The 17,974-nt window shown below is 50.5% G+C and overlaps 1 protein-coding gene across 8 annotated transcripts in view; it reads left to right on the top strand.

Annotated features, from left to right (window-relative positions):
* The window catches only part of ST3GAL2 (ST3 beta-galactoside alpha-2,3-sialyltransferase 2), a 48,479-nt gene that overhangs the window by 1,710 nt on the left and 28,795 nt on the right, over positions 1–17,974 (top strand). Inside the window, exon 1 of one of the 8 annotated variants that reach the window (XM_040633570.1) lies at positions 2,892–3,034. The exons of the other annotated variants lie outside the window; for them this stretch is intronic. The gene's annotated coding sequence lies outside the window, so the exon portion shown is untranslated. Of the gene's footprint in view, positions 1–2,891; positions 3,035–17,974 lie in introns of those variants that run through there. 8 annotated transcript variants of the gene reach the window in all.

Here is a 17,974-nt window from a genome sequence, read left to right on the forward strand (position 1 = left end):
CCAATCCTGTTTCCTGGTGGGAATTTGGGGAAGGGAGGAAATCTATGACCCATCAGGAAGGCTCAAGAGGCTCTAGAAGTTTGCTGGGGTCCTGAATGAGCAATCTTGATCTGAACCAGATGGCTCACTGCTTCAGCACCCCCTTTGATCCCTCCCCCTTGGCTGTGAATAGGACGCCTTTAACCTTGTAACTTGAGATTAGAGGAAGGGAGGCCAGGGGGCCAACTGTCTGTGTGTTTATATCTGCATCTGCACACTCGTGTGCAAGCTTGCCAAGGACCTGTGGGAGTGACCCTGCCCAGGAATGCATTGTTGTGGTGTGCTATGGCATGTTCGTGGCCCTCTGAGAACTTTCTGAGCCCAAACCCCCGATAGGGCCAATTTCCAAGTCCCTAAGAACCACTGGGTGTGGCCTCTTGGGAGCATATCCCCACATGTCAAGCTTCTGGACCTGAGACCTGCCTCTGGCTAAGGATCACTCCTCTTGAGAAAGCTACCTGTGTTTGAGGAGTCCAGAATAGCAGCACAGGGAGGGGGGAGGTTCCGGAACTCATGTTCTCTTTTCCCCAGTCATGGCAAGAGAAGGTCTGAGGGTTAGGAGTCTGGGGAAAAGGGTGGAAAGTGATTCCTTTGACTTCTTCTATGCCACATCCTGCCTAGTGTATTTGTGTACTTGATTTGGGCCCCCATTAGACTGTGGAAGTTCTTCAAATGTGTCCTCATTTCTGGAATACCATCACCCAGCTTGGTGCTTGGTGTAGGGTGTTCACCAAATGTTTGAGTTAAAGCAGAGGGTCATACCATTAAAGGTTTAGGGCAAGGTTCCTCATGCTTGAGCAGGCATCAGAATCCCCTCAAGAGCTGTTTAAGGCACAGATTGCTGGGCCTCACTCCGAGAGTTTTTTGATTCAGTCAGTCTGGGTGGGGCCTAGAATTTGCATTTCTGCTCAGCTCCTCAGAGAGAACACTTTGCAAACCACTGGTTTGGGCTGTAACAGTTGCTTGGGAGATTAATCCAGGCAGATGTAAGTCTTACGAGGGACGTCTACCTTGCTCCCTACCCAGGCTTGTTCTGGCAGCTGCCCTGGATTGGCCTTTGCCTTTCATTCTCATGCTGCCCAGTGCTGACTAGGTTAATGGTAGGGGTGACTTGCGGTGCCTGAGCTCCCAGTCCCACTGTAACCACGTAGCAGACACTACCCCATGGTTATTTGAAGGAAGGCCCCACGAAAGCAGGACATTTAGGAACTAAGGCTTTGGAAAAGGAATGGCTGTGTGGACGAGGGGAAACAGACGCTGAACCACACCGTCATTTGCCCTGACTCTGTCTCTCAGACTGAGCAGGTTGGAGTATTTGCAAGGTGAAGTCCTGCCATGGCCATGCACTGGACAGGACACCTGGGAATCTCTGAAGGTTAGAAAAGTGGAAGGAATCACTTTCATTGTGCTTTTACTTTGTGAAGCACTTTCTATGTGTTTTTTTTTCAGTGGGTTTATAAGGCACGTACAGATCCAGGTAGGGTTACACAGCAAGCCCTAAGACTCCTGATTCCAGCCCTCTGACAGAGCATCTGTTAAAGCCGCTACTAACAGCTGGAATAATGGCTGGTGTTAACTGTGTGCTTACTGCTAGCCAGGCACCGTGCTAGATGCCCTCACATTGCAAGTTTGGCATTATTGTCACTACCTCGTAGATGAAGTATTGAGACTTACAGAACTTACAAGACTTGCCCAAACTCAGACAGCTAGTAAGTGGAAAATCTGGACTTCAGACTCCGGTCTTTCTGATGGCACACTCCACATTCTTTGTTGCTCGCTGTCTGTTTTGCCCAGTAAGCCTGTAATTGTCCTTTGGGTTGTCTGCCCCCAGAGTCTGGTGAATTTTACTGAACCTGAAACTGTGCTGGGTTGCTGGGTGTTGTGGAGGGGATAATGAACCAAGTCACTGTCCCCTAGGAGGGGGCTAAGGCAGGTGTCCCAATGTCTACAGTGGAAGAAGGCAGAAGGGACAACTAGTGGCTTGTTGGTTTAAAGGAAGCAGAAGCCATCCCCATCGAGGGTTCGGAAGAGATCTTTGGGCTCTGAAGGGGCAGGTAGAGCTTCAGCAGTACCTGTGGGCTGGAGAGGTGTGCAGGCCAACGGGTGCTGAGGGAGGCCATCGTGGCACTTATAGGGAGTTTTCCCTTTTGGCTGGAACATAGGAAATGTATGTTAAAAAGTACTAAGAAAATCCTCTTTGGTTACAAGCAACAGCTTGGCTGACTTTGGCAGGAAAGGACTTCCTTAGAAGGTTGTGGGGACTCCCAGAATTAGAGAGATGACTCAACACTCACGTCCCCTCCAGGGTCTTGGAGTTGGTACGGCAGGAACCATAGGCCAGCCGACTTCCAGGTACCACTGTCGCCAGGATAAATCTGCTGCAGCTGTGCTCAGTAATTTTGTCACCACAGCTTGGGATGCACATCCCAGGGAGGAGATGTCTGGTTGGCCCAGCCTAGCAGGGAGGGCTGGGGGCATGGTAGGCAGTACCCCCCAGACTGTATCAAAAAGTTAAAGTCCCCAGAAGAAGAGGAAATGGACACTGCAAGAGATCAGTCCAGAAAGCCACTAGACAAGGACTTTAATTGGCAGGTGGCAAATGGAGCACTTAGTTCTGACAAGTTCCTGAGCCAGCAAGGGGCAGACTGGCGGCAGGAGATATATATAGCTGCTCATAAGGGGACAAGAAAAGAAGGGAGGGAGGAAACAGAAAACTAGGTAGATAGGGTCCAGGTGAGACGTAGTGAAAGCTGGAATTTGGCAGCAGAAATGGAAAAGAAGAGACTGATTCTAGAGAGATTGCAAAAGTAGCTATCATCTTGCGGAACAGACACTTGATTGGTTGGGGTTTGACATTTCAGCGCCCGGGTGATGAGGTTGGTCTCTTTAGCTGACATGGGGAAGTCAGGAGGAGGAAGAGGTTGCAGGAGAAGGTGATGCGCCCTTGCTTTGGAGAAGCTGTGCACAGGATGCTGACGGCACATCCGGAGCCTTGGTGAGGTCATTACTCTTGACTCCACTCTGCCTGAGGTTTGGGGCCTCAGCCCTGAGGAGATGGGGCCCCAAAGCTACAGGAGCCCTGCACATCCTGAAAGCAGCTGGGGCTTTGTGGCCGTGGCTGAGCACGCCTGCATCTCTTCTCTCTCCACCCATGAGCCTGGGGTGGGCTTCTTCCTTCCCTCTCCCTACTCTCCGTTCCCATGCCCCAGCTTCCCTACCCTGTGTTCTGCAAACCTGAGCCCTTATCAACAGACGGGCCTGGCTCACCTCTCTGGGGACCTGGACAAGGAAAACCTCCTTGTCTGCCCAGAATGCTTGTTAGCAATAAGTCCTTGCTAACTATTAGGGCAGACATCTATCTCCAAGTGACATTTCGGGAGGAGAGGGTCTGAACTTGCTATCTGGGGAGAGCAGGCTTTTCCTCCAGTTATGCTGTGCTCACCAGGGATGCCTGCATGTGTCCCTAACCAGCCATTCTAGAGTACTTCTTGGTGCTGATTTATAAGTCATTATTGTAATTACAACATATTGTCAGTGGAGACTTCATGTTGCCATTACAGATCTCCTCTAAGGCTCCAGGGCATAGGCTGGGCCTTGGGCCACCCCAACTTGCTAGCTGAGAACTGGGGAAATTTTTTCTTACAGGAATGGGAGGGAGGGATCAGGGTCCTCTGGGGCTGGAGCGGGAGGAGCTGTGCCAGAGGGTACTTTATGCCCACAGATTCTCAGAAAGAAGGTCATCTTCCTAGAGTGAAGAGACTGTTTCCCTCAGTCCCAGCTATTGGCATTCAAATATATGTGATCTTTTGCCATCTGTAAATGCAGCTCGTAGTACCATGTATAATAAAGTGAACCAAAGGCAAGGGAGATTTAGAGAAAAATGTAATTTTAATTTTGATATCAGTGCTGAATTTTTATTTGTGTATAGTAATATTAAAACAAAAAAATAGTTTTGATATTGAATGATAAAAACAGCCTCCACCCAGCTTCTTCCTTCAGGGGGATGTGACTCTGCAAGTGAGGAAGCCCGGGGAGGGTAAGCAATTTATTGGCTGCTGAGATGGGAAGGGAGCCAGGGCTAGTGAGTCTGTGGCCCTGAGGGGCTTTGTTCTGTGTCCTATAGTCCTCTGTTTTTCATCTCTTCCTGGGTTATCATCTTTGCCCTTTAGGGTCTCTTTTTTCTCCTTCTCTTCCTCCATGGGATCAGGGTAGGAAACCTACCAGAGGGACACTGAAAGTAGCTCCACTCCCTTGTGGTTAGGGGGCGAGGCCCTTCCTACTCCCAAAAGAGCAGCATTGCAGGGCTTGAGAGAGAGCAGGGGACCCTGAGCTGTTGTGTCATGACCTAGAGACCCTAGACAGCAGTCCTGGTCCTGCTCTGCCCTTTCTGGAATCTGTCAGCTGTAAAGTCCTAGCACCACCAATAGGCAACAACCTCCCAGCCTCAGATCAGCAGCCTTCTGAGGAAGAAAATCAGCAATAAATGCCAGTAGCTAATTGGGCTAGGGGGAGCTGCTCTGGTGAGGAAAAATCAACAAGTTGTTTATCTGTGTGGCTAAAGGGAATCTGGAGGGGTAGTGAAGAGGGGAAGATGAGAGGTGGTTGTAGGAAGAGGTCCAGGTGAGGGGACAGGAAGATGGGGTGGAGATGCCCCCTTCTCACTCCTTTCATCCCCACAGCTCCACCCCCACTCCTTCTTTCTTCTTTGCAGGCTTTCTTTGGGTTGAAAGGGACATTAGTAGAACTTTGAATCTCCCCTGACCTGTAAGTGAAGTTCCCTCCAACCCTCATTCCCACTGAAGTTCAGTTAAAGACAAAATATCAATCCTTTGATGCTGCTGGTGAAGTAGAACCAGAGTCAGGAGGACATATGAACGTCCCGTGGGCCTGTGCTCAGTCCTTAGGCTGTGCCAGTAAAACAGCAGCCGGATGGAATGAGGCTGTGTGGGCAAGGCGGGGGAAGGGAGAGAGCCCCTGAGCCCCTCCTGGTTCCTCTCTTTCTCGGGTTCTCTAGAAAGCCATGCGAGTCTGGGGTTGCCAGCCTGAGAGGGAGTTTCCAGGGGTTGGCCTTCTCTCTGTTCTTTCCTGTCCCAGAGGGCTTGGTGTTTCCCTGGACCCACACCTGCCTTTCAGCCTCTGGCTTCCTGGGGCCTCTGGCCTTGCTTAGGAAGAGACCCTAGGTACCACAGAAGAGAATGAAGGGGGTGAGGAGAGGGATGGGGCCCTGTTCAGGCTCTTCAAGTGGAGTGGAGGCCACGTCTTCCTTAGACAGGAAGACGCTGTGAAATGGGGACTAGGGTAAACAGTTTACTTCAAGAAGGTTCAGCCAAAGGCCAAAGTGGCAGCTGTTTGATGAAAGAATTTCCTCAGTGCCTGAGGAGTAATTCACGCTTGACCCTAAAGCAGCAGTGGGCTAACTTGTAGGATGAATGGGAGTTTTAATCTCTCAAGTGGTATTTCCTGTGCATAGCAAGAAGATACCTCACGTCCCTTCAGACCTGGGTAAGGTATTTTGAAGGGTGTCTTCTTCCACCTGAGCTGCCTATCCTAGTAATTCCCACCCATCTGGGATCTGTGGGCCTACCCTGCTCTTTATGCTATGCAAAACAGGTTGCAGCCAGCAGCCCCTCTGTTAGCAGCCCGTGAGGCCAGGGTGGAAGCTGGGACTGGCTGAGGACCACAGGGCCTCAGGGCAAGGCTATTTAGCTTTTCTAAAGAGGAAGCAGTTTGTTTAGTGAGGGAGCCCCCCTCAATGATTTTCTGATACAGGGCCATTGCTGCCTTAGCTACCCACAGGGGTTTGATGCTATGTGACCCAGGGCGAGTCCCTGCCTCCCTCTAGCCCGGCTCAGAATCCTCCTCCAGGTATGCAGAGTTTGAAGGCCTTCTCAGGGACTTGCTCTTAAGCCATCTGGTAGACCCAACAGAGTAACGCCATATCCTGAATGAGGCAGTGGTGCTGGGGGTCCAGGTTGCCACTTTGTGGTCTGGATACTTATGGGAATCAGTTTGACCTTTCTTCTAACCTGCTTAGAAGCATTAAACAGGGGCGCCTGGGTGGCGCAGTCGTTAAAGCGTCTGCCTTCGGCTCAGGGCGTGATCCTGGCGTACCGGGATCGAGTCCCACATCAGGCTCCTCCACTGGGAGCCTGCTTCTTCCTCTCCCACTCCCCCTGCTGTGTTCCCTCTCTCACTGGCTGTCTCTCTGTCACATAAATAAATAAAATCTTAAAAAAAAAAAAAAAAAAAAAGAATTAAAAAAAAAAAAAAAGAAGCATTAAACAGCAGCCAGCCTGCTCTGGCATCTCTGGAGAATTTGGGCTCTTGTAGCCAGGAGATCTGTCCCCGGCCTCCCATTGTCCTCATCCTTGCCTCCTCCTAATCTTTGCTCTGATTCTGTCCTGAGTTCAGGCAGAAAAACCCATCTGGTCTCTCATCACATTCCTCCCTTCCTACAGTGGCCACAGGCTAGGCCCCAGGGTGACTGTTTATAGGGTTCCTGTTTCTTTCTGTTCCCAATTCCCTCCACCTGCTTATGCCCTGGGCTCTGCTCTAGCCAGGTTTTTTTCTTGCAAAGCCAGGGTAGGAGATGAGCTCACAGGCTGATCATGAGAGGAGGCACATCAGTGGCACGGGTCCAGGGCAAGTCTGCCAGGAGTTGAGAACACACCTGGAAGGGGATGAGGGGAGGACTTCATAGTAGAGGAGAGAAGGAGGATGGTGAGGAAAAGGCCACACTCCCCAGGATGAAAGGCCTGATCTGAAAGGGCAGGGCATGACTAGGGACCTTGAGGAGACTGGTTTGGATGGAGCATAAGGTGTGTTGGATAATTGCCAAAGAAGGAGGGGCAAGATGGAGAGGTCTGTCTGAGAAATGGGCCCCAAGACCCACTCTGGGGCAGGAAGGCACAGGCTTTTCTGCGGGACTGCGCTGATCACAGAAGGCTTGTGCATGCTGGAAGTGTGGGAGGGGTTGTTAATGACTGTTTGTTCTCCACTGGCTGTGAGGCTGCCAAGGGTCAGTCTGATAAGAGGGAAGAGATAGACTTCTTGAGTTTTATACTCCCGACAGCTGCCTTCTCTCAGCCGGCCCCACAGATACTGACAGTCTATTGTGGCACCGCTCTTGGTCTATCTCCTCTCCTTCCTGAAATACACAGTCCCTGGCTGCAGTCCAGCTGGGTTTCCCCTGCCTGGCCGCCAGTTCCTGTTCCCATCTGTGGTCAGATGAGGCCTGCAGTGGGGGGAGGGGTCAGTCCTGGCAAGACCATGCCAGTTCTGAGCCTGACCCCGGGGTGGGAAGCCACCTCAGGTTGGGGTCAGGGCTCTGGGTTAAATGGTGACTCCCAGACCTGCCTGGTCCATTTTGGTCTCAGGATTACCTTGCCACCCACTCACCCAGGTCTGGGGCCAGAAGGCATTTGGGGAGTCCTTCCTTTGCCCCAGAGCTTTGGGAGGTTTGGCCATTTTGCTGGGAGGATTCAGAGATGGGGGTCTGATGGGATCTGATGGGATTCCCATTTGCAAAGATCACTTTGGCCTCCCTGTGGAGAATGCATTGGAAAGGTCTCTAGTAGGTTTGGGGCTTTAGCAGTCAAGGGGCTACTGTAGGTGAAGGATGACAGATCCTTGGATAGTGTGATGGTGATAGACATAGAGAAAAGTAGAAAGATGAGAGATCTAGGTGGTAAAAATTAGGTGGACTTGGTACTAGGTTGGCTGAGGGAGGTTGGAGGAAGGAGGGGGTCACAGATGGCCTTCAAGTGTCAGTGTTGGATGAATGATGTCCCTTTCCCAGAAAATAGGAATACGGAAAGAGGACCAGGTTTGGGGGCTTAGAGCATGCATGAGTTTGGTTTGGGGCAGGTTGAGTTGTGAGGTATTTTTGGGTCCTCTAAGTTATGTCATCAAGGGGTAGCATCCAGAAATGAATGGAATAGAAATATCTGGAATTCAGGGGGATGTCTGGCATCATTTGAAACACCAGATGTGACTCTTAACAGGTTGAGAAATAGGTTTAGAAGGGGATTCCCCGAAAATCTATTGCCAGACAAGGAATGCAATTCGAGTCCTGACTTCGCATTGTATCCCATGGTCAGGGTCATATTCTCTTTCCCTGACTGATTCAGTTGGTTCAGGGCCTAGCCAGGCAGCAAAAGGCACAATGCCCTCCCCTGCCGAGTCTTCCCTGTGGTTGAGGGACTCTGGTAGTGGACAGTGCTGACCCCAGACCATCCAGGAAGACTATGCATGTCAGAGCCTCCCTAACTGTCTGCATATCTGGGCAGTGTCCCTGGCTGGAGAAGGACCTGGGTCCTGGCCAGAACTGAGCCACTGCTGGGAATCCCAGGACCACTTCTGTTTGTGTGGCCTCTGATCTGGGTTGACCTGTCAAGGATGGGATTTTAGGGGCAGGTTCAGGGCAGTCATTCTGTCAGATGGCAAGTTATACAGTAAGTGGCTTTAAACTTTTTTTTTAAAGATTTTATTTTTTTATTTGACACAGAGAGAGAGAGACAGCCAGTGAGAGAGGGAACACAAGCAGGGGGAGTAGGAGAGGAAGAAGCAGGCTCCCAGCGGAGCAGGGAGCCCAATGCGGAGCTCAATCCCAGGACCCTGGAATCACGCCGAGGCGAAGGCAGACGCCAATGACTGAGCCACCCAGGCGCCCCTTAAAAATTTTTTTTTAATTTAAATTCAATTTAGTTAACATATTGTATTATTAGTTTCAGGGGTAGAATTCAGTCATTCAACAGTTGCATAGAACGCCCAATGCTCATCGCATCAAGTACCCTCCTTGATGCCCATTCCCCAGTTACCCCATTCCCCTCCACCTCAGCAACCTTCAGTTAGTTTTGGCTTTTAAAAAATTCCTTTAAGTGAAATGGAAGCTGGCTATACATGTGTGCAAGGTTGTATCCGTTGGACTTACTCAATTACGTAGGCTAAAAATCCAACTTGAAGTGCCCGTTGGTAAAAGGGACTCTGTTGACTCATACCTGAGTGTATGGCTGACTGCAGGCCGGGAAGACAGGGGACTCAAACCACATCCATCTCACTCTGCCCTTCTCTGTGGTGAGGCCACTCTCAGTTCCCACATGGTAGTCCCCAGTGGCCTACTGGCAGGACCCAACCCTGACCCAGTACTGTGACTGAATACATTCGATGCTCTGGTTGGCCAGGCCTGGGTGACATGGCACAGAAATGAAAATTTGAAGAGAGGTGGCTCCCCAAAGGAAAACAGGCACCAGGCAGCGCAAGGTGTGCACTGGGACTCAGGAGATATTGCGGTCGTTCTGTGGCCTGACTTACATATCAGAAACACCACTGTAGACAAACTGAGAAGGATTAATTGCCATTTATTAATTTACCTTGTTATAAACTGCTGAAATGTGGAATGGAACATAGAATCACTGAGTTATTCCATTTACAGATCAGGAAGTAGAAGTTGAGAAATTTGCCCACTGTCCTCAAATCAGAAGGTAGAAGCACAGAGAAGAGAACCCAGGTCATCCGATGTGGGCAGGGTTCACACTTCCAGTGTGAAGTGGGGGTTTTTATTTTTTATTTCTTTAGGTGTTTTCTAGCCCCTTTAGCTGCCCATCCACAAGGAGTGATTCATCCCTTGGACTGCAGGTCAAAGAGCTGACACAGGCAGGTTATGGCAAAGGGTCCCTTCTTCCTGGTGGCCCAGGGCCATCTGCATGGTGGATAGTGTTATGCCGGAGTCTGTCTGAGATGGGGGAGAAGTCATACTCACTGTGACTTCAAACTGGTCCCAGTAAACAGAAGCATTGGCCCAACTGGCAGGCTTCTGCCCTGGTGCTGCCTTCGTTTGTCCTCTTGGCTTCCCCAGTGCTCACCCTCCTCTGTATTGTTTCCCAGTGGATCCTGGATAAGGATGTAGCTCTAAGGCTGTTGTGCTTTCTGGATTATGTTGGGTTATTTCCTGTTGGGAAGAGTTGTGCGCCTCTGTCTTCTCCCTTGAAAGAGGATACCCAGGACAGCAGTGCCAGATTCACGTACAGGTGACAAATAGCACAATTTTGACTTTTTTTTCCCATTGCCTCCAATTTGTGAGGGAACAGAAATTAGACCCAGCTTGGCAGAGCCAGGAATGAGGTGTTGTAGAAAGAGGTCTGGGCTTCGAGCTTCTGACTTAGAAAGGGGAGGCTTCGAGTTCAACTGACACAGCCTTCTTGCCTTGCATGGCCTCTGATCCAAAAAGGGAAGGCTGTCCCCATGAGGGGCTTTGAGGGTATTGGAAAGCATGAATGATTAACAAAATGCTGGGGGTCCTCAGAGCCTGAGGGCAATTCTTACCAAGCCCTCAGTGCTAAGAGAGTGAGGTGGGGCTCTTTTGAGTTTGGCACAGAATTCCTCTTTCATTCTGACCATCTTCTCATACATCTTTCCTCCTGCCCTTCAGATATTTGCTGACAGCCGGTTAGTTCTTCTCTCCCAAACTGTCTGCCAGCCCACACTGGCTGGTGTGCTCCGTCTGCCCCTCGTGTACCTCTCCCGGAGGCCCCCTGCTCTGCCTGTTTCCGTCTGGGGCCGTGTTCTAAGTGCTCACCCAGCCTGGCTCAGACCTCCGTGTTCCCTTGGCTTAGCCACAGTGTCTCCTCCTGCTGCTGCCTCTCTGCCCTCTGTGAGACTGAAACTCCATGCTGCCTCAGGTCCATAGTGCCACTTACAGTCCTCGCGTAGTTCGTCTTGGCAGGGACTGTGTGAGGCAAGTGGGGCAGGCATTAGCACGCTCATTTTATAGATGAAGGACCTAGGGCCCAGAGAGGTATGATCCACCCAAAGGCACAACTATCCAACAGTAAAGCCCATTCTGGAATTGAGGTACTCCGGGTTTAGTCCAGAGTTCACTATAAAATGTTAACTCATAGGCACATGTTGGGGTGGCAATCTCCCAGTCTCACCAGGGAAGACAAAGGGCTTGAAAGCAGGCCCTGGGCCCCTATTTTCATAGCCCCCAGATCACCCCTGTACGGCCCCAATCCCAAACAAGCGCATCCCTGTGTGACACAAAAGACATAATAAGCCAGACAACAGAGACTGCTCCCTGGGGACCATTGTAATGGACCCTGGTCTGTGTATTCATTCCTTCCACATCCCCCCAGAGCTGATAACAGTAATGCGTGTCATGATGGATACCATCTTAGCCAGGTCCAGGGGGATGAGTCACTTCTTGAGAATAGGACTGTGGAGGGCTTCTTGCTCCCACACCCCTGCCTCCCCACACCTGGGAGGGAGGGTCAGAGGCAGTGCAAGGGGAAGGCTGCCTTTTGCAGCTGACTATCGCCACTTTGCAGGGGTGGTGAAGTGCATTACCTAGCAACCTTGAGGCCGGTCTTTATCTCAGGGGCCCTGCCTGAGTCAGTCACAGCATATTACCAGCTCCTCAATAAAGAGGAAGATGGCCCCTCCAGAGCAAGGAAGAAATGAAAGCACGTGTTGGGGATGACCCAGCCCAGAGCTGGGCTCTCCAGTTTACTAGCCACTTGCTCTCTGCTGCCTGGAGTAACAGGGGAAAAGGGGGATGGGGGAGGACTGGCAGGGTAGGGGTGCTTCCCAAAGCCGCCTGCGGGGTTAGTGCTGGAAGTTACTGAAGGCACCAGGGTGAGCATGGACTCAGGACCTCTAACTGGAACTTCCAAGGTCTCCATTGGAAAGACAACATCCAGAGGACACAGCGACCAGTCAAGGAGCCTGACTCTGGGCTCCCTCCATCCTTTTACTCCACTTTGCCTACTTCCACTCCCAGGGGAGAGTGAGAATATCATTTCCTTTTATTCTCTTGTCCAAGCATGGCTGCAAACACCTTCTTTGGGTTTCCATTAGCATAGCTGCCATAGGCTGACCTTTCCAAACGACATTACTAAATATAAAGGAAGAACAAAACAAAGCTAAAGATAGAGAATAAAAGCAGCCTGGCTCATGAAGTGCAGTCGACGGGCTTGTTTTCAGGGTTTTCAGAGTACTCCACTGCTGGAGATGTCTACCTCCAGGCCGGCATACCTCTGCATGCCCTGCTGCCGAGTCTCTGGCCTCCTAGCACTGACCTGTCTCCCTGCCTAAGGCAACCCCTAGAACCCACACTACCATGAATCCTCTCCAGGAAAGCTGGACTACCTCCTGATCAAGTGCCTGGCCTACCCTCCTCTCTACCCAGGGCTCACTGGCTCTCTCCCTGCCGTCCTAGGAGACCAGGGGATTGGCACTTACAGGACTAAGCCTTACAGGAGTTCTGTCTCAATTCTAAGTAAGCCTTGTAATGGGACCCATCTCTTGACACACAGTGCTTGTGCCCCAGCTTAGTCCACAGCTGCCATTGAAGGGCCGGTGGTTCTTGTCAGGAACTGTACAAGTCTCCCCACCTAGTTCCTTCCTCCCACTGGGCTATAAGAATAGAAGCTGATAAGAAGTGGGCCTGTTCGATGGGAGTTTTTTGGGTGGATTGGGGAAAAGATTGTCTGTATTTAAAAACAAACAAACAAACAAACAAACAAACACACAAAACCCTGAAGTCATCTAGTCTTGATAAAGGAAGTAGATAAGAGCCTGGCACAAAGCTGAGTTTCCAGCCCGCAGCACTGCCCCTGTGTCCTGCCTGGCACATGAGCGGGGCCCAGGAGCCAGGTCTGCACACTGCTGCCTGCCAGCACGCACGATGCTCCCATTTCATACCAAATGTTCAGATGAAGACACAAAAAATCAAAAGAACCACCACCTCACAAGGAAATGTGGGGGCAGGATGGATAGAAAAAGGGAGGTTGTCATCAGTTACAGCCTGCTGTCCCCACCCCGCTATCGTTGGAGCCCTTTAGAGAAATTTGCCCTGTGCAGAGTGGGCCTCCATGCCTGCAGCTCAGACTGTTACCTTCATGATATTGCCTGGTCCCAGAGGCCCTGGCAGACATCCTGCAAGACATCTTCCACAGGTCGTACCAGCCCAGTGGAAGAGGTGTGGCACATTACTGGGGCTGATGACAGCCTTGCTCTCACCTGTACCTTCATGCATAGTACTAGCCCTCGCTGAGTGAGTTTGCTGCTTCAGGGGCCGGAAGAGAGGAGAATTCTGGAACCAGAGCTGGTGCACTCTGAGAGAGCGTCACTTATGGACCCACACGTCCCAGAAGTTCTGTCAGCATTCTTAAGGTCATAGCTGGTCCTCTGCAATGGAGCTTTAGGCTAAGCCCATCCCATCATGCCACCCAGAAAGAACTGGTGTCTTCCATCTGGTTTGCCAAGGGCCTGGAATCCTACTGGGTCGTGCATATGCAATGACTGCACAGACCCGTCCTACAGCCTTTCTTGCCGGTGAAGCAGTCGGTCACCCTGCTTCCTGGACCTCTTTCTTGCAGGTTCACAGTGCTGGCAGTTGGGTTATGACCTCTTCCCTAGCATTCTCTCCTCTATTCTCTTACAGAGGATGTGGGGATAGATGCTAGAGTTTTAAGTAAAGTCCTTTAACTTGGCCCGGGCCAAGGCCTAGCTGGAGTTTTGAGCCACAGCCACTGTGGCCTGGAAGTTTCTAGAAGGATAGCTTCTCCCTTCCCTAGGTATGCATTGGCAAGACTTGTATGTGCCCTGGCTCATCCCTTTCCATCATCCCCTGCTGGGGTCTAGTTAGGCCTCAGCCTTCTTACAGGTGGCCAGCCTTTGTGTGCATACAGGTAGAGGGGAGGGGATCTAGTAGAGGGAGTGGGTTGAGGCTAAGATTGTAGGTAACAAGGCCCGGAAAAGCCTCAGAGAAGGTGACTTTTGAGTAGAGGCTGAGAACCCCATCCAGAGCCCCTTGCTATGGTGCAGGCTTGGAAAGGGGCAAGAAAGAGCAAAGGCAGAAAGCAGAAACACCAGTCCTGTTCCTTTCCCCAAAGTGAGGGCAGAAGTGGCCAGCAAGTTGTCAGGAATTCTGGTTTTGCTCTCCAGGGGCTGAGAGAAAGAGTGCTGGTTGGAATTTAGGGAGGGAATGCCCTGCTCCTCGCCACCATTTTGTATGAATCATACTCCTTTAGGAGAGCATTTGCCCTTTGCCTGCAGCTCCTGGAGCTTCCTTCTCAGTCTGCTGGTTCTTGCCTAGAATTGTTCCAGAAAGCTGTCTGGGTATGGTAGGTCATGTTTTCCTGGGCTGATTTTCTGCCACGTGGGTGCAGGGGTTGGGGAGAAGGTTGAAAGTTACCTGGAGAAACCACTTACCTCTCTTCCCTTTCATTCCCCTTGGTGAGGAGGATGGAGGGCAAGAAGACTCTTCTAAACCTTCTCTTGGACCCACTCCCCTCACTGCAGGGTAGCAGGAGTATGTGTGTTTGTAGGGAGCCATTGTTGAGGAGGATTGGATTAATCCATGTTTCTGAGAAGAGCAAGGAGGGCTCTCTTTGGTAAGAGTGAGTGTGATGCAGAGCGTGGTCCTTTTTCCTAAGGTGGGCTGTAAGGTGAGGCTTGACTCATATCCTGCTTCTTGGAGCCCTCAGCTCTGTCCTCCACCAGTGCTCTGGCTGGCAGGTATTGCTCTGATCTGCCCCTCCAAAGGCCTCTGGGATAGGCTGTGGAAACACATCATTAGATTCCACCTCTTTAGAGGGCGAGGCCTACAGTTGGGACTTGGAATGCCAGTCTCTGAGGTTATCTGCCCCATGATATACCCTTGGTAGGGCAGCCTTCCTAGGGGAAGCCTGGATGGCAGAACGAAGGGGCCCTAGGTGGCAGGAAGGCTGGAGGGGCTGGGGGAGTCCTCAAAACAGATGAACTCCGTTCTCTGCTCTTTGACAGAGCAAGAGCCACAGGGCTATAGAAGGAAGGGTTTTGCTAAGGGGCAGTGCTGTAGCTATCCAAGGAGGAAGAGGACTGGGGTCCTTTCCATGGGGTCTGCCACTTCTTGGTGGTGATACATATTTGTTGAACAAATACATCCTCTGCTTTTCTCTTGAGATTCAAAGCATACCCCAGGCATTCAGAGAAGTGCAGAAGGAGAAGGAAGCCCCAGCAGCTTTTCCGCGACTCTTTGGTTATACATCTGTGGTATGACTGAGATCTGAACCATTAACAGTGACGAATAGCCAAGCCACCTGGCACTTTGAACATTATCTCTAAAGAAAATCAGAGCGGACCATAGGGACCTTAGTCCCCTGTCCCTGAGAGGTAGTACAATCAAGTTTAATTGTCCCAGGGAGGCAGAGTTGAGCAGTATGATCTAAGCTCCCAGCTTTCCAGACTCCTTTGGCTTGCCCTGGGCCACCATTCCTTCACCCCACTCCTGCTTCCTCCAGAAGTCCCCAGAGAAACTTAGATTTACTTTCTAATCTCCTGCCTTCAGGGTCTTCCACCTGTCTCCTGCCTCTCTTACTGTCTGAGGTTTTCAGCCCTATGGAGAAACTCCTTATTAACTTTATCTTTTCTAGAATCTTGCTGCCGACTGTGGCTAGAGAGCCCATAGACAGCTATGGTTGAGCCTCGGGGAGCTGTTTAGAACCAGCTCAGGGCAGGCCTGTGTTCTGTATGCTCTAATGAAGCGGCAGTCAGGGAAGACAGGCCCTGTGACCCACAAGCTCTGCCACAGGACAGACACAACACTCCTTGCTGTGAAGTCTGGGGTAAGGGTCAGCCAGGGCAGAGCTGACTATGAGACCTCAGGTCTACATGTCCACCCCGCCTCCCTGGAAGCTGCTCCCTGCCAAGGTGGGGAAAAGGGGCAGTGCCTGTGGTTAGCCAGGAAAGGAAGCTCTTGAGCAAGACTCTGGTGGTGCTGGCCCAGGAGCAGGGGGAGGGGGCTGCTGAGGAGTCTGAACCAGGGCTGTGCAGTGGGGGCTGTCCTCATGATGCCTATCCAAGGACGTGGGGCACCACCCCCAAAGAGTTGCCCAAACTGGGGCTGACAGAACTATTACCCTAAACCTACCCAACACAGGCATTGATCTAGAAGCTTTATGCCTTTCATCCTCATAGAAACCCTTACAGAGATGGATGATACTCCCATTTTACAGATAAGGACACAGATTGGAGAGGTTAAATGGTGAATAGCTGACAAGTGGTGATGCCAGAATGTGAGTCCAAGTTTTTCCTGGTGCTTTCTTCTTCTGGGATGCTTGACGGGAAAGGGGCTTTGAGCTGGGGTGAATAGATGGGAGATCTCCCAAGCCCTGGCTAGGAAGAACTACAGCCAGTTGCCCGCAGTGCCTGGGGAATGACTGGAGAGAGTTCCATTTTAGCAGCCCTGGTGTGTCTCTGCTGACAGAAATTTAAGAGTGGGTCACTTTGACCATTTACACACACACCTTTCCCATTGCCTCTGACTTGTTAAATCTCGTTTGTACCTGAGGCCACATGTTTCTTGGTAGTCCACAAGAAATTGGAGAAAGCTTTTACTTCTAGAACATCAGGACTGTAAGAGTGGAGGCAGAATATAATTATCACTTCCATCTGCATCCTTATATAATGATTTATAAAATGATTTCAAAGTATTTCTTCATTACCATGACTTCCTCTGATTCTTATAATCCTGAGGTTATATGTGGAGATGATACTCAGCTGGACAAGTATTTTTTGATGCCTGTTATATGTAGGCCAGGGCTAGGTCCCACAGTGATACAGAAATGATGAATTAAATAATATGGTCTCTGCACAATCAGAGTTTATATTTTGAGTGAAGGAGGTGGACATGTACGTGTCTTTTTTAGGCTCTGTATAAGATCTTAATAAATATGGCCCAGATTTGGCCTGTGGTCCAAACTAGTTCATAACCCCTAGAGGATAGGGTATAGTGAGAGATGAAACTTAGGAGGTGGCCTGGTTTGGGGGTCTCTGAATGCTATGCTAAAGAGCCTGGCCTTGGCCCTTATGGGCACCCCATCTCATATGCTTTCAGATGCAGGAGGATGATGAGTTTGTTAAGTCTGAAGTGCCATACAGGCATGCTAAAGAGGCTGTTGAGAATGTAGGTCCAAAACTCAGAGTATGGGCACCTGGATGGTTCAGTTGGTTAAGCATCTGCCTTCGGCTCAGGTCATGATCCCAGGGTTCTGGGATTGAATCCCACATTGGGCTCCGTGCTCAGCAGGGAGCCTGCTTCTCCCTTTGCCTGCTGCTCCCCCTGCTTGCGCACGCTCTCTCTCTCTGACAAATAAATAAATAAAATCTTAAAAAATATATAAAACAAAACCCAGAGTAGAAGGGTAGCAACGAATTTGGAAGGGGATGGGGCAAAGAAGCAGAAAAGGGCTGAAGGCAGAACCTTTGGGATGCATTACAAGCCGAAAGAAATAAGGAAGTATCTAAGTCAAGAAAGTACATTGCAGTGACTTAGAAGTCAAAGTGGTGNNNAGCAGGAAAAACAGGAGATAGTCAGTGAAGAAGAGGGTGAAGGTAGGATTGCTTTCTCCTGATTGTTCAAGAATCTTGGCCTCAAAAGAAAAAGTGGCTGGGGTGCCTGGGTGGCTCGGTCGGTTGGGTGTCTGCCTTCAGCTGGGGTCGTGATCCCAGCTCCCTCTCTCTCTGCCCCTCCTCCCTGCTTGTGTTTTCTCTCTCTCCCCCCCCAAATAAATTAATTAAATCTTTAAAAAAAAGAAAAAAGAAAAAGTGCCTGGTGACAGCCTAGGCTAGAATTTGGCTCCTGAATCCACTACACTCCTGAGTCCTCCATTTGTTTACTTGTTCGTTTGTTTATTTATTTACATAAGACCTACACTCAACGTGGGGCTTGAACTCATGACCCCGAGATCAAGAGTTGCCTGCTCTTCCAGCTGAGCCAGCCAGGCGCCCCAATCCACTGATCTTCTGATGTAATTGAAACTGAAGGCTGGGCCTGCTGCAGGCAGGCTGGGAACTCAGAGTCAGATGGGCCTTTCATCAAGGGTGTCCTTACAACCAATATGCATTTTTCCCTGGCCAGAAAAAAGACTGCAACGTGGTCAAGTGGTATAGAAGA

Source organism: Ursus maritimus, unplaced genomic scaffold (assembly GCF_017311325.1).
Source record: "Ursus maritimus isolate PB19 unplaced genomic scaffold, ASM1731132v1 scaffold_19, whole genome shotgun sequence".
Classification (NCBI taxonomy): domain Eukaryota; kingdom Metazoa; phylum Chordata; class Mammalia; order Carnivora; family Ursidae; genus Ursus; species Ursus maritimus.